Below are 14,485 nucleotides of genomic sequence, written 5' to 3'. Positions count from 1 at the left end.
GGAGGACATTGCCAAAGCCACCATGCACGCAGTGGACGAATCCATCCCCTTCCAGGTGGAAAGCGATGCGTCCGACTTCGCTCTGGCCGCCACCCTTAATCAGGCGGGGAGACCTGTGGCATTCTTCTCACGAACCCTCCAGGGCCCGGAGACCAGACACTCCGCGGTCGAGAAGGAGGCCCAGGCTATTGTGGAGGCTGTGCATCATTGGAGGCACTACCTGGCCGGAAAACGATTTACCCTGCTCACTGACCAGCGTTCAGTTGCTTTTATGTTCAACAACAAGCAGAGGGGCAAGATCAAAAATGACAAGATCTTGAGGTGGAGAATCGAACTTTCCACCTACAATTACGAGATCTTGTACCGGCCTGGGAAGCTCAATGAACCCCCAGATGCCCTATCGCGTGGCACCTGCGCCAGCGCGCAGATCGATAGGCTGAGGGCCCTCCACAATGACCTCTGCCATCCGGGGGTCACCAGGTTCTTCCACTTCATCAAGGCCCGCAACCTGCCTTACTCCATTGAGGAGGTCAGGACCATGACCAAGAACTGCCAAGTCTGCGCTGAGTGCAAACCGCACTTTTATAGACCAGACAGAGCCCACCTGATAAAAGCAACTCGCCCTTTCGAACGCCTGAGCGTCGATTTTAAAGGGCCTCTCCCCTCCTCCGACCGCAATGTGTACTTCCTCAACATCATTGACGAGTACTCCCGTTTCCCGTTCGCTATCCCCTGCCCGGACATGACCAGTGCCACGGTCATTAAATCTCTGAACAGCCTCTTCACCCTGTTCGGTTTCCCCAGCTATATCCATAGCGACCGGGTCTCATCGTTTATGAGCGACGAACTCCGCCAGTACCTGCTCGCTAGGGGTATAGCCACAAGCAGGAGCACCAGTTACAACCCCCGGGGGAACGGACAGGTGGAAAGAGAGAATGCAACAGTTTGGAAGGCCGCCCTACTAGCCTTAAAGTCTAGGGGCCTTCCGACCTCCCGCTGGCAGGAGGTGCTCCCCGATGCGCTCCACTCGATTCGGTCACTGCTCTGCACTGCCACCAATGCCACCCCTCACGAGAAAATGTTTGTCTTCCCAAGGAAGTCCACATCGGGGACATCGTTACCGCCATGGCTGACGTCCCCAGGGCCGGTACTACTGAGAAGACACGTGAAGGCCAATAAAACGGACCTCCTCCACGCCAACCCCCAGTACGCTTACATTGCGTACCCGGACGGGCGGGAGGACACAGTCTCCATACGAGACCTCACACCCTCGGGGACCGCTGTAACCCACTATGACACAGTCCCCATACGAGACCTCGCACCCTCGGGGACCGCTGTAACCCACTACCCATTACCACCCCCCCCACGACCCGATATCCAACCCCAGCAGCCAGCTCGCCTTGGACCGTCACCCACGAGGACTACACTCCAGGGCCCCAGCCTACACGGGACGCGACACGGGACGCGACGCCGGAAGCTCCACCACCCCTGCCATCGCCACGTCGATCACAGCGGCAGACAAGACCTCCGGAGAGACTCCAATACACGAACTTTTAAATACACTTCACCCCGCCGGACTCATTTTTAAACAAGGGGTGAATGTGGTAAACCACTGTTATACCTGTCTGTATGTGTATGTGTATTCCACTAGGTACAGGTCTGGACATGCCTCGGCTGACTCCTCCCACTATTCCAGGTATATAAGTGACTACCTCCCAGTCCCTTAGTATTCTGGGCGGGTCGACCACTCGAGACAAGACCTTCATTCTTTAGTCAATAAAAGCCTGGTTGTTACTCGCTTAACCTCAGTCTTTTGAGTAATTGATGGCGCATCATGAGGGAGTGCCGCACTGTCGGAGGGGCAGTGCTGAGGAAGCGCAGCACTGTCGGAGAGGCAGTACTGAGGGAGCACTGCACTGTCGGAGTGGCAGTGCTGAGGGAGCGCTGCACTGTCGGAGGGGCAGTACCGAGGGAGCGCAGCACTGTCAGAGGGGCAGTACCGAGGGAACGCAGCACTGTCGGAGGGGCAGTACCGAGGGAGCGCAGCACTGTCGGAGGGGCAGTAGCGAGGGAGCGCAGCACTGTTGGATGGGCAGTACTGATGGAGCGCCGCACTGTCGGAGCGGCAGAACTGAGGGAGCGCGCACTGCTGGAGGTGCAGTACTGAGGGAGAGCTGCACTGTCGGAGTGGCAGTTCTGAGGGAGCGCTGCACTGCCGGAGGGGCAGTACTGAGGGAGACCTGCACTGTCGGAGTGGCAGTACTGAGGGAGCGCTGCACTGTCGGAGTGGCAGTACTGAGGGAGCGCCGCACTGTCGGAGGGGCAGTACTGAGTGAGCGCTGCACTGTCGGAGGGGCAGTACCGAGGGAGCTCCGCACTGTCAGAGGGGCAGGACTGAGGCAGCTCAGCACTGTCGGAGGGTCAGTACTGAGGGAACGCTGCCTTGTCGGAGAGGCAGTACTGAGGGAGAGCTGCACTGTCGGAGGGGCAGTTCTGAGGGAGCGCTGCACTGTCGGAGGGGCAGGACTGTCGGAGCACTGCACTGTCGGAGGTGCAGTACTGAGAGAGCGCAGCACTGTCGGTGGGTCAGTAGTGAGGGAGCACGCACTGTCGGAGGGGCAGTTCTGAGGGAGAGCTGCCTTGTTGGACGTGCAGGACTGAGGGAGATCTGCGCTGTCGGAGGGGCAGTACTGAGGGAGCGCTGCACTGTCGGGGGGCAGTACTGAGGGAGCGCTGCACTGTCGGAGGGCCAGGACTGTGGGAGCACTGCACTGTCGGAGGGGCAGTACTGAGGGAGCGCCGCAGTGTCGGAAGAGCAGTACTGAGGGAGCACTGCACTGTCGGAGGGGCAGTACCGAGGGAGCGCCGCACTGTCGGAGGGGCAGTACCGAGGGAGCACAGCACTGTCGGAGGGGCAGTACCGAGGGAGCACAGCACTGTCGGAAGGGCAGTACTGATGTAGCGCCGCACTGTTGGAGGGGCAGTACTGAGGGAGCGCGCACTGTCGGAGGCGCAGTTCTGAGGGAGAGCTGCCCTGTTGGAGGGGCAGGACTGAGGGAGATCTGCGCTGTCGGAGAGGCAGTACTGAGGAAGCGCTGCACTGTCGGGGGTCAGTACTGCGGGAGTGCAGCACTGTCGGGGGTGCAGTACTGAGGGAGAGCTGCACTATCGGAGGGTCAGTTCTGAGGGAGCACTGCACTGTCGGAGAGGCTGTACTGAGGGAGCGCAGCACTGTCGGAGGGGTAGTACTGAGGGAGTGCCGCACTGTCAGAGGGGCAGTACTGAGGGAGAGCTGCACTGTTGGAGGGGCAGTACTGAGGGAGCGCTGCACTGTCGAAGGGGCAGTACTGAGGGAGGGCTGCACTGTCGGAGGGGCAGTACTGAGGGAGCGCTGCACTGTCGGAGGGGCTGTACTGGGGGAGAACTGCACTGTCGGAGGGGCAGCACTGAGGGAGCGCAGCACTGTTGGAGGTGCAGTACTGAGGGAGCGCCGCACTGTCGGAGGGGCAGTACTGAGAGAGAGCTGCCCTGTTGGAGGGGCAGCACTGAGGGAGATCTGTGCTGTCGGAGAGGCAGTTCTGAGGGAGCGCTGCACTGTCGGAGGAGTTGTAATGAGTGAGAGCTGCACTGTCGGAGGATCAGTTCTGGGCAGCACGGCACTGTCGGAGCGGCAGTACTGAGGGAGCTCCGCAATATCAGAGGGGCAGTAGTGATGGAGCACCGCACAGTCGGAGGGGCAGTACTGAGGGAGCGCCACACTGTCAGAGGTGCAGTACTGAGGGAGTGCCGCACTGTCGGAGGGGCAGTACTGAGGGAGCGTTGCACTGTCGAAGGGTCAGTACTAAGGGAGAGCTGCACTGTCGGAGGGGCAGTACTGAGGGAGCACCGCACTGTCGGAGGGGCAGTACTGAGGGAGCACCGCACTGTCGGAGGGGCAGTACTGAGGGAGCACCGCACTGTCGGAGGGGCAGTACTGAGGGAGCACCGCAGTGTCGGAAGGGCAGTACTGAGGGAGCGCAGCACTGTCGGAGGGGCAGAAGTGAGAGAGAGCTGCACTGTCGGAGGGTCAGTACTGAGGGTGAGCTGCACTGTCGGAGGGGCAGTACTGAGGGAGCGCAGCACTGTCTGTGGGCCAGTAGTGAGGGAGCGCTGCACTGTCGGAGGGGCAGTACTGAGGGAGCGCAGCACTGTCGGAGGAGCAGTTCTGAGGGAGAGCTGCCTTGTCGGAGGGGCAGGACTGAGGGAGATCTGCGCTGTCGGAGAGGCAGTACTGACGGAGCGCTGCACTGTCGGAGGGGGCAGTACTGAGGGTGCGCCGCAATGTCAGAGGGGCAGTACTGAGGGAGGGCCGCACTGTCGGAGGGGCAGTACTGAGGGAGAACTGCACTGTCGAACGATCAGTTCTGAGGGAGCGCTGCACTGTCGGAGGGGCATTACTGAGGGATCGCCGCACTGTCGGAGGGGCAGTACTGAGGGAGCACAGCACTGTCGGAGGGTCAGTACTGAGGGAACGCTGCCCTGTCGGAGAGGCAGTACTGAGGGAACGCTGCCCTGTCGGAGAGGCAGTACTGAGGAAGCGCTGCACTGTCGGGGGGCAGTACTGAGGGAACGCAGCACTGTCGGTGGGGCAGTTCTGAGGGAGAGCTACCCTGTTGAAGGGCAGGACTGAGGGAGATCTGCGCTGTCGGAGAGGCAGTACTGAGGGAGCGCTGCACTGTCGGAGGTGCAGTACTGAGGGAGAGCTGCACTGTCGGAGTGGCAGTTCTGAGGGAGCGCTGCACTGCCGGAGGGGCTGTACTGAGGCAGCGCAGCACTATCGGAGGGGCAGTACTGAGGGAGCACTGCACTGTCATGGGGTCGTACTGAGGGAGTGCCGCACTGTCGGAGTGGTAGTACTGAGGGAATGCTACACTTTCGGAGGGGCAGTACTGAGGGAGTGCTGCGCTGTCGGAGGGGCAGTACTGAGGGAGCGCAGCACTGTCAGAGGGGCAGTACTGAGGGAGCGCTGCCCTGTCGGAGGGGCAGTTCTGAGGGAGCACCGCACTGTCGGAGGGGCAGTACTGAGGGAGCGCCGCAGTGTCGGAAGGGCAGTACTGAGGGAGCACTGCACTGTTGGAGGGGCAGTACCGAGGGAGCGCCGCACTGTCGGAGGGGCAGTACCGAGGGAGCACAGCACTGTCGGAGGGGCAGTACCGAGGGAGCACAGCACTGTCGGAAGGGCAGTACTGAGGAAGCGCTGCACTGTCGGGGGTCAGTACTGAGGGAGTGCAGCACTGTCGGAGGTGCAGTACTGAGGGAGAGCTGCACTGTCGGAGGGTCAGTTCTGAGGGAGCACTGCACTGGCGGAGGGGCTCTACTGAGGGAGCGCAGCACTGTCGGAGGGGCAGTACTGAGGGAGCGCTGCACTGTTGGAGGGGCAGTACTGAGGCAGCGCTGCACTGTCAGAGGGGCAGTACTGAGGGAGTGCCGCACTGTCGGAGGGGCAGTACTGAGGGAGAGCTGCACTGTTGGAAGGCAGTACTGAGGGAGAGCTGCAATGTCGAAGGGGCAGTAATGAGGGAGGGCTGCACTGTCGGAGGGGCAGTACTGAGGGAGCGCTGCACTGTCAGAGGGGCTGTACTGGGGGAGAACTGCACTGTCGGAGGGGCAGCACTGAGGGAGCGCAGCACTGTCGGAGGTGCAGTACTGTGGGAGTGCCGCACTGTCGGAGGGGCAGTGCTGAGGAAGCGCAGCACTGTCGGAGGGGCAGTACTGAGGGAGCACCGCACTGTCGGAGGGGCAGTACTGAGGGAGCACCGCACTGTCGGAGGGGCAGTACTGAGGGAGCACCGCAGTGTCGGAAGGGCAGTACTGAGGGAGCGCAGCACTGTCGGAGGGGCAGAAGTGAGAGAGAGCTGCACTGTCGGGGGGTCAGTACTGAGGGTGAGCTGCACTGTCGGAGGGGCAGTACTGAGGGAGCGCAGCACTGTCTGTGGGCCAGTAGTGAGGGAGCGCTGCACTGTCGGAGGGGCAGTACTGAGGGAGCGCAGCACTGTCGGAGGAGCAGTTCTGAGGGAGAGCTGCCTTGTCGGAGGGGCAGGACTGAGGGAGATCTGCGCTGTCGGAGAGGCAGTACTGACGGAGCGCTGCACTGTCGGAGGGGGCAGTACTGAGGGTGCGCCGCAATGTCAGAGGGGCAGTACTGAGGGAGGGCCGCACTGTCGGAGGGGCAGTACTGAGGGAGAACTGCACTGTCGAACGATCAGTTCTGAGGGAGCGCTGCACTGTTGGAGGGGCATTACTGAGGGATCGCCGCACTGTCGGAGGGGCAGTACTGAGGGAGCACAGCACTGTCGGAGGGTCAGTACTGAGGGAACGCTGCCCTGTTGGAGAGGCAGTACTGAGGGAACGCTGCCCTGTCGGAGAGGCAGTACTGAGGAAGCGCTGCACTGTCGGGGGGCAGTACTGAGGGAACGCAGCACTGTCGGTGGGGCAGTTCTGAGGGAGAGCTACCCTGTTGAAGGGCAGGACTGAGGGAGATCTGCGCTGTCGGAGAGGCAGTACTGAGGGAGCGCTGCACTGTCGGAGGTGCAGTACTGAGGGAGAGCTGCACTGTCGGAGTGGCAGTTCTGAGGGAGCGCTGCACTGCCGGAGGGGCTGTACTGAGGCAGCGCAGCACTATCGGAGGGGCAGTACTGAGGGAGCACTGCACTGTCATGGGGTCGTACTGAGGGAGTGCCGCACTGTCGGAGTGGTAGTACTGAGGGAATGCTACACTTTCGGAGGGGCAGTACTGAGGGAGTGCTGCGCTGTCGGAGGGGCAGTACTGAGGGAGCGCAGCACTGTCAGAGGGGCAGTACTGAGGGAGCGCTGCCCTGTCGGAGGGGCAGTTCTGAGGGAGCACCGCACTGTCGGAGGGGCAGTACTGAGGGAGCGCCGCAGTGTCGGAAGGGCAGTACTGAGGGAGCACTGCACTGTTGGAGGGGCAGTACCGAGGGAGCGCCGCACTGTCGGAGGGGCAGTACCGAGGGAGCACAGCACTGTCGGAGGGGCAGTACCGAGGGAGCACAGCACTGTCGGAAGGGCAGTACTGAGGAAGCGCTGCACTGTCGGGGGTCAGTACTGAGGGAGTGCAGCACTGTCGGAGGTGCAGTACTGAGGGAGAGCTGCACTGTCGGAGGGTCAGTTCTGAGGGAGCACTGCACTGGCGGAGGGGCTGTACTGAGGGAGCGCAGCACTGTCGGAGGGGCAGTACTGAGGGAGCGCTGCACTGTTGGAGGGGCAGTACTGAGGCAGCGCTGCACTTTCAGAGGGGCAGTACTGAGGGAGTGCCGCACTGTCGGAGGGGCAGTACTGAGGGAGAGCTGCACTGTTGGAAGGCAGTACTGAGGGAGAGCTGCAATGTCGAAGGGGCAGTAATGAGGGAGGGCTGCACTGTCGGAGGGGCAGTACTGAGGGAGCGCTGCACTGTCAGAGGGGCTGTACTGGGGGAGAACTGCACTGTCGGAGGGGCAGCACTGAGGGAGCGCAGCACTGTCGGAGGTGCAGTACTGTGGGAGTGCCGCACTGTCGGAGGGGCAGTGCTGAGGAAGCGCAGCACTGTCGGAGGGGCAGTACTGAGGGAGCGCTGCACTGTTGGAGGGGCAGTACTGAGGGAGCGCTGCACTGTCGGAGGGGCAGTGCTGAGGGAGCGCAGCACTGTCGGAGGGGCAGTACTGAGGGAGCGCTGCACTGTTGGAGGGGCAGTACCGAGGAAGCGCAGCACTGTCGGAGGGGCAGGACCGAGGGAGCGCAGCACTGTTGGATGGGCAGTACTGATGGAGTGCCGCACTGTCGGAGGGGCCGTACTGAGAGAGAGCTGCCCTGTTGGAGGGGCAGCACTGAGGGAGATCTGTGCTGTCGGAGAGGCAGTACTGAGGGAGCGCTGCACTGTCGGAGTGGCAGTTGTGAGGGAGCGCTGCACTGCCGGATGGGCAGTACTGAGGGAGCGGAGCACTATCGGAGGGGCAGTACTGAGGGAGCGAAGCACTGTCGGAGGGGCAGTTCTGAGGGAGAGCAGCACTGTCGAAGCAGTTGTAATGAGTGAGAGCTGCACTGTCGGAGGGTCAGTTCTGGGGAGCACTGCACTGTCGGAGCGGCAGTACTGAGGGAGCTCCGCAATATCAGAGGGGCAGTAGTGATGGAGCACCGCACAGTCGGAGGGGCAGTACTGAGGGAGCGCCGCACTGTCGGAGGGGGCAGTACTGAGGGAGCTCCGCACTGTCGGAGGGGCAGTACTGAGGGAGCTCCGCACTGTTGGAGGGGCAGCACTAAGGGAACGTTGCACTGTCGAAGGGTCAGTACTGAGGGAGAGCTGCACTGTCGGAGGGGCAGTACTGAGGGAGCACTGCACTGTCGGAGGGGCAGTACTGAGGGAGTGCTGCACTGTCGGAGGGGCAGTAATGAGAGAGTGCTGCACTGTCGGAGGTGCCGTCTTTTGGATGAGACATTAAACCGAGGCCCCGTCTGCTCTCAGGTGGATGTAAGAGATCCTACGGCAGTATTTTGAAGAAGAGCAGGGGGGAGTTCTCCCTGGTGTCCTGGGGCCAATATTTATCCCTCAATCAACATCACTAAAACAGATGATCTGGTCATTATCACATTGCTGTTTGTGGGAACTTGCTGTGCGCAAAATGGCAGCTGCGTTTCCTACATTACAACAGTGACTACACTTCAAAAAGTACTTCATTGGCTGTAAAATACTTGGGACGTCCTGAGCTTGTGAAAGGCGCTATAGAAATTCAGGTCTTTCTTTCATCATTGCGTCGGCTCTCCAGGAAATCTCTCAAATGTAAACCCAATGTCTGTGTATCATGGTCTGGATATGTTAGCAATGAAAGATAAAACTTGCCTTTATATAACACCTTCTGCACCCTCATGATTTCCGGCAAGTTCAATTTAATGGGTGTAAAAACCTGGGCAGGTGGGTTCCGAATCCGCAACTCCTCGCCAATCAGTGCAGGCCTACTCCTTTCTGCATCAAAAGCAATAGTCTGTTAATGTTAGTTTAGCATCAATATTATGGCCAAGGCCCAACATTCATTAGTCTTGCTGAGTTCCAAATAGCCATACTGCATTCAGCATGCACTTGCACGGAGACAGAAATCGGTGTTTTCCGATCAGCTGGCCTCTGAGGGAGGGAATGGCATCATTTAAGCACTTACTCCAAGCGGTGGCCAAGCATTAATTATACATGCTGCTGAGGGATGGGGGTTGAAAATGCTTACCTTACTAGCCGATTATCAGTCCTCATTTACCCTGCTTTCTGGTTTAAATGTCTTTATTTGTGATGTTACTTGTGTAAATCCATCACACCAAGAATCCCATCTGGTTTAAGCATCGCCGTCTCTGAGCATATCTCTCACAATCTTCTTTCATACCGACCTTCCCACACCACTCCACCGCCGAGCCTCGAGTCACTGTGAGAAATGGCACAGGAGAGCTGCGAGTCATTTATCGAGTTTTATAAACCGCAGTTCAATTGAATTGAATTGAAATAAAGGTACTGAGGGAGCGCTGCACTGTCGGAGGGGTAGTACTGAGTGAAATCATGGTGGGGAATCATTTGTTTAGGGTGGGGGAGGTTTGGAAAATTGTAAAATTGTCAATGGGGGGCGGGAGAGGGGTGGGGGGGAAGATTTTTAGCATAAACCCCTAAGTGTTGTTATCACTGGTATCATTGAACCAACCTGAATGGACGGATGATATTGGGGTTGTAAGGGGTTGTTAAATTGCTTTTGTGACATATGTTTCAGGTTCGTGTTGCATTCACACTGACCTCCCAACAAGGAATTCTGTTACTCTTTAGGATATTTTGCAGTTGCTCCTTGCCCAATAGTTGACTTCATGCTGATCTATACTGGCCAGAAAGGCCCCTGTTTCCATCGCTGGTCCGTACTGAGCTAGTGAGGTGGGGTAGGGCGGGGGGCGGCCAGCTTTCTGTTCCTGATGGTTGTGCTGGGTGTTATAAATCTCATCATCATCAAGAAACTACTCGTGAAATAACGCTGGACGGCCGGCTGGTGGCGCCGTCCAAGGAGTATAAATACTCGGGCGTGGGCCCAGCTTGCCAGGGACATTTTGTAAGACAGGAACTAGTGAAATACAACTAGGCCTCCATGTTCTGAAACAAGTTGATTAAAGCCTTGCTTTATGCTCCAACCAAGTGTGTAGTGAGTTTTATTACGTCACTGGGCCTCCTGCTCGAAGGTCCACGTGTGTGTGGACTTCAGACGGGGACAGGATTGGCCTTGGCTGTGATGTCCACCAAGGCTGAATAGCACCCTGACACTATCTAGCTTCAAACAGAAAGGTTGTCCCTGGGTGAGATACTGGAAAACAGCCAATCCCCATAGAACTGTAGTCCACTCAGTATTAATCAGCAGTTTCAGGGGAGAGGAGGAGAAAACTGGATGGGGTGGGAAACTAAAAACAAAAATGACTAAGGCCTAGAAACTCATTGACGCCACTTTTGGGGCGCTAAAGTGGGGCGTCCGCTAAAGTTTGCGGCCGCCGCCAAATCGATGCCACTTCTCCGATATTCATTAGCTTCGCCCTAGGAGTTCGGGCGAGCGCTAAAACTGCTGCTGGACGCCTCTCTTTGGGCGCTAAGCCGGAGGTGGTGATCGATAGCGCCGAGGCCGGGCGCAGCGCAGGTGCGGCCATCTCGTGATTGACAGCAGACACCCTGGCGCCGGCCAGCTCTTAAGGGGGAAGGGTCAACTGTGTCTGCTGCCACGCCCTGGATAGTGGAGCCCTCCAGCTAGGCCTGAACACTGCTGCTGGACCCAAATAGCGCCTGAAGACATGGAGAAGGCCCGTGAACGTGCGCAGCGCTTCTCAGAGCGTGATCTGAGTGTGCTGCTTGCTGCTGTGGAGAAGAGGCGCCATGTTTTGTACCCGGACAATGGCAAGAAGGCGACGGTCCGCGTCTACAGGAGAGCCTGGAGGCATGTCGCCACCAAGCTGTCAGCCAACAGCGACGTCCCCAGGAGCGGTGCCCAATGCCGCAAAATGTTAAATGACCTCACACGCATTGTCAGGGTGAGTACCCTTTCCAGTGACCTCCTCATCCTTGCATGTGCACCTCACATTATGGGCAAAGGGACCTGAAAGCTCTAATGGCCAGCCTTCATCCAGCAGCTATGGGACAGGCATGAGCATCAATTGCACATTCTGCACTTAACACACTGGCCAAGCTATTCCACCATGGGAGGCATTGCACACCAGATCATGGCGACACACTGGCCAGGCTATTCCACCATGGGAGGCATTGCACACCAGATCATGGCGACACACTGGCCAGGCTATTCCACCATGGGAGGCAGTGCACACAAGATCAGGGCGACACACTGTACTTAGAGGCCGTCCTTTCTCTTGCAGGCCAAGCTGGCGAATAATCGCAAGAGCCGGACTGCGACCGGGGGAGGCCGACCCCATATCCAGCCACTCACCGACCTGCAACATCGCGTGGAGCGCCTCATGGGTGGCCGGGTGATTGGGCCCGTTGCATGTGGAGATGCTGACCCTGTTCTGGGCAGCAATGGTAAGGACATCACCTTTTGCACCTCTCTCGTCCCACTTGCGCATCAGATCTACATCCTTTGCCACTGTCCGACCAATGCGCTGAATGCCACCACTCATGCGTCCCGCACTGACGCCCTCTCCTCACTCTAAAGCTACTCTTGTGCCTTCCTGCTTTCAGATGGTGACGAGGAGGTCCCTGAACTTGCCAGTGACAGACCCTCCGAAGAGGAGCAGGAGGAGGAGCAAGAGGAAGGCGGCCCATCAGGGGAACCCTCAGCCGCGGCCACCCAGGCCAATGTAGGGGACACGTCTTCCCTGGAGGGCAGTGTGGCGGAAGTGTCGAAGGGGAGGGGAGTTCCTGGGACCTGCGGGCTGCAGAAAGGCGGGAGGGGGGTGGATGCTCGGCGGCCTTCTCCCCAGAGGGGGGAAGCGTCGGAGGGGAGTCCAATTGCTGGGCCCAGCGGCCTCCAGCAACGCAGGAAGGGTCGGCCAGCTCGGCGGCCTTCTCCCCAGAGGGAGAGTCCGGCCTCCAGTCAGGAGATGCTCTTCGCCGAGGAGATGGAATGCCTCGAAGACTTGTCCGCGGACTCGGAGCGCCGGCACACGGAGCTCATGGCGGCAGTGGCACGGTTCCCTGAGTCCATCGATTCCCTCTCTCGGAGTGTGGCCGAGTTCGGGCCCTCAGAGGCCACCAGTCGGGCGGAATACCGGGCAGATCAGGCAGCGAGTCGGGCGGAATTCGGGGCAGCTCTGTCAGCGACTGGCCAGGTGATCAGTGGTGCCGTCCAGTCACTGGCTGCTCTGATGCGGTCAGTGAACAGGTCAACACGGGCACTCACTGCTGCCACACTCGCTGTGTCAGCCAGGCATCGCCAGGGCACCCGGCGCGCTGCAGCAGCACAGCGGTCTGTCCCTCGGCAGATTGGTGCGCATGCTGCAGTGCTGGCCCGGGCGAGTGCCAGTGTCTCAGGCGACCAGCGAGCGCCTGCCATCCGCCAGCTTGCCGCCATTCCTCCAGCCGCCACTGCCAGTCCCCCAGTGGAGCTGCCAGGAGCTGCTGCAGCGACTGATGCTGGCCAGCCACAGCTGCAACAATCAACAGCCGCCCGCTCGACGGCCAGACCTCGACTAGGCCGACCCCCAAGGGCATCTGCCGTCACGACATGTGCCCCTCAGGAGCCTGCCCCCAGCCTTGCAGCAGCCAATGGCCTTACTTTGAGGCGGAGCAGCAGGGCGGGCAGGGGCCACCCAAAGATGGCCAAGGCATCGCCCTAGCGGGCCAAATAGTCGAATGTGTGGCCATTTGTGTTTGTTTCTTGAGGCCGAGAATTGGATGTTTGTTTTTTGAAGGCCGATGATGTGATGTTTGTTTTTGACGAAGGCCGAGAATGACGGCCATTTTAGTTGCCCTATTTTGTTAATCCTCTCCAGGTTGTGGGAGCGAGTAATGTGTTTGAGTGTTTTTTGGGGGTTTCGTCTGTTTTTGGTTTTCATGTGGGAAGGGCCCTGAGTTTGTACAATAAAGCATTTTATTTATTCACATTGTCCATGTTTGATCTTTGAAGTGTTTGTTGCCTTAACCGGCTGAGGGCTTGTGGAGCGGCTGCAATCATGTTCTATCATTGGCACAAGCCATTCCCTGACAGGGGGCCTAGAAGTGACGTTCAATAAGCCGCCGATGGGCGGCCCTTGGACCTTGTGCCTCCCTCCTGGGCTGGTACTCCTCGTCCTCGTCGTCCTCATGCTCCTCCTGCTCCTCCTCCTGAGGTGGTGGTCCAACGTGAGGTGGCAGTGCCTGAGTCCTGCAGATAGCATGGTGGCATAGTGGTTAGCACTGTTGCCTCACAGCGCCAGGGACCCGGGTTCGAATCCGGCCTCGGGTGACTGTCTGTGTGGAGTTTGCACATTCTCCCCGTGTTTGCGTGGGTTTCCTCCGGGTGCTCCGGTTTCCTCCCACAGTCCAAAGATGTGCGGGTTAGGTTGATTGGCTATGATAAATTGACCCTTAGTGTTAGGGGGATTAAATACGTGGGGTTACGGGGATCAGGTGGGATATGTGTCGGTGCAGGCTCGATGGGCCGAAATGGCCTCTATCTGCACTGTGGGGTTTCTGTGATTTCTGTGATAGCCAGGTTGTGCAGCATGCAGCAAACGACGACGAATTGGGAGACTCGATCCTGCGAATACTGGAGGGCTCCCCCGGAGCGATCGAGACAGCGGAACCGTTGCTTGAGCACGCCGATTGTTTGTTCTATGAGGTTCCTCGTCGCTTGATGGCTCTCGTTGTATGCCTCTTCAGCAGGGGTCGTGGGCGTTCGGAGCGGGGTCATGAGCCAGGTACACAAAGGATAGCCTTTGTCCCCGATAAGCCATCCTCTTGGGGGAGGCTGTGCCTGGAACATGTCAGCCACAGTTGTCTGTCGCAGGATAAAGGCATCGTGGCTGCTGCCTGGAAAGCGGGCATTGACAGCTAGGATGCGCTGCCTGTGGTCACACACCAGCTGTACATTGAGGGAATGGTAGCCCTTCCGGTTGCGGTAATCCTCGGCATGCTCAAGAGGTGCCCGCAAAGCCACATGCGTGCAGTCAATGGCGCCCTGCACCATGGGGAAGCCCGCTATTCTTGCAAACCCCACTGCACGCTGCTGCTGCTTGTCCAGGGTCATGGGGAAGGAGATGAATTGATGTCTCCTTCTGAAAAGGGCTTCGGTCACCTGGCGGATGCAGCAATGCACGGCGAACTGGGAGATGTTAGCGATGTCCCCAGTAGCGGATTGGAAGGAGCCGGAGGCATAGAAGTTGAGAGCCACCGTCACCTTCACTGCCACCGACAGAGACGTCCTGCGCATCAGCTGTGGCTGCAGATCTCTCTGAAGCAGCCGGCAGATGTCTGCAACCACCTCCCTTCGGAATCGCAGCCTCCTAACACACATCGCGGCAG

This window comes from Somniosus microcephalus, chromosome 11, assembly GCF_052327205.1.
Source record: "Somniosus microcephalus isolate GS21.2 chromosome 11, FLI_Smic_1.0, whole genome shotgun sequence".
Taxonomy (NCBI): domain Eukaryota; kingdom Metazoa; phylum Chordata; class Chondrichthyes; order Squaliformes; family Somniosidae; genus Somniosus; species Somniosus microcephalus.
The sequence above is the reverse complement of the archived record's forward strand: the minus strand, read 5'-3'. Positions refer to the sequence as shown.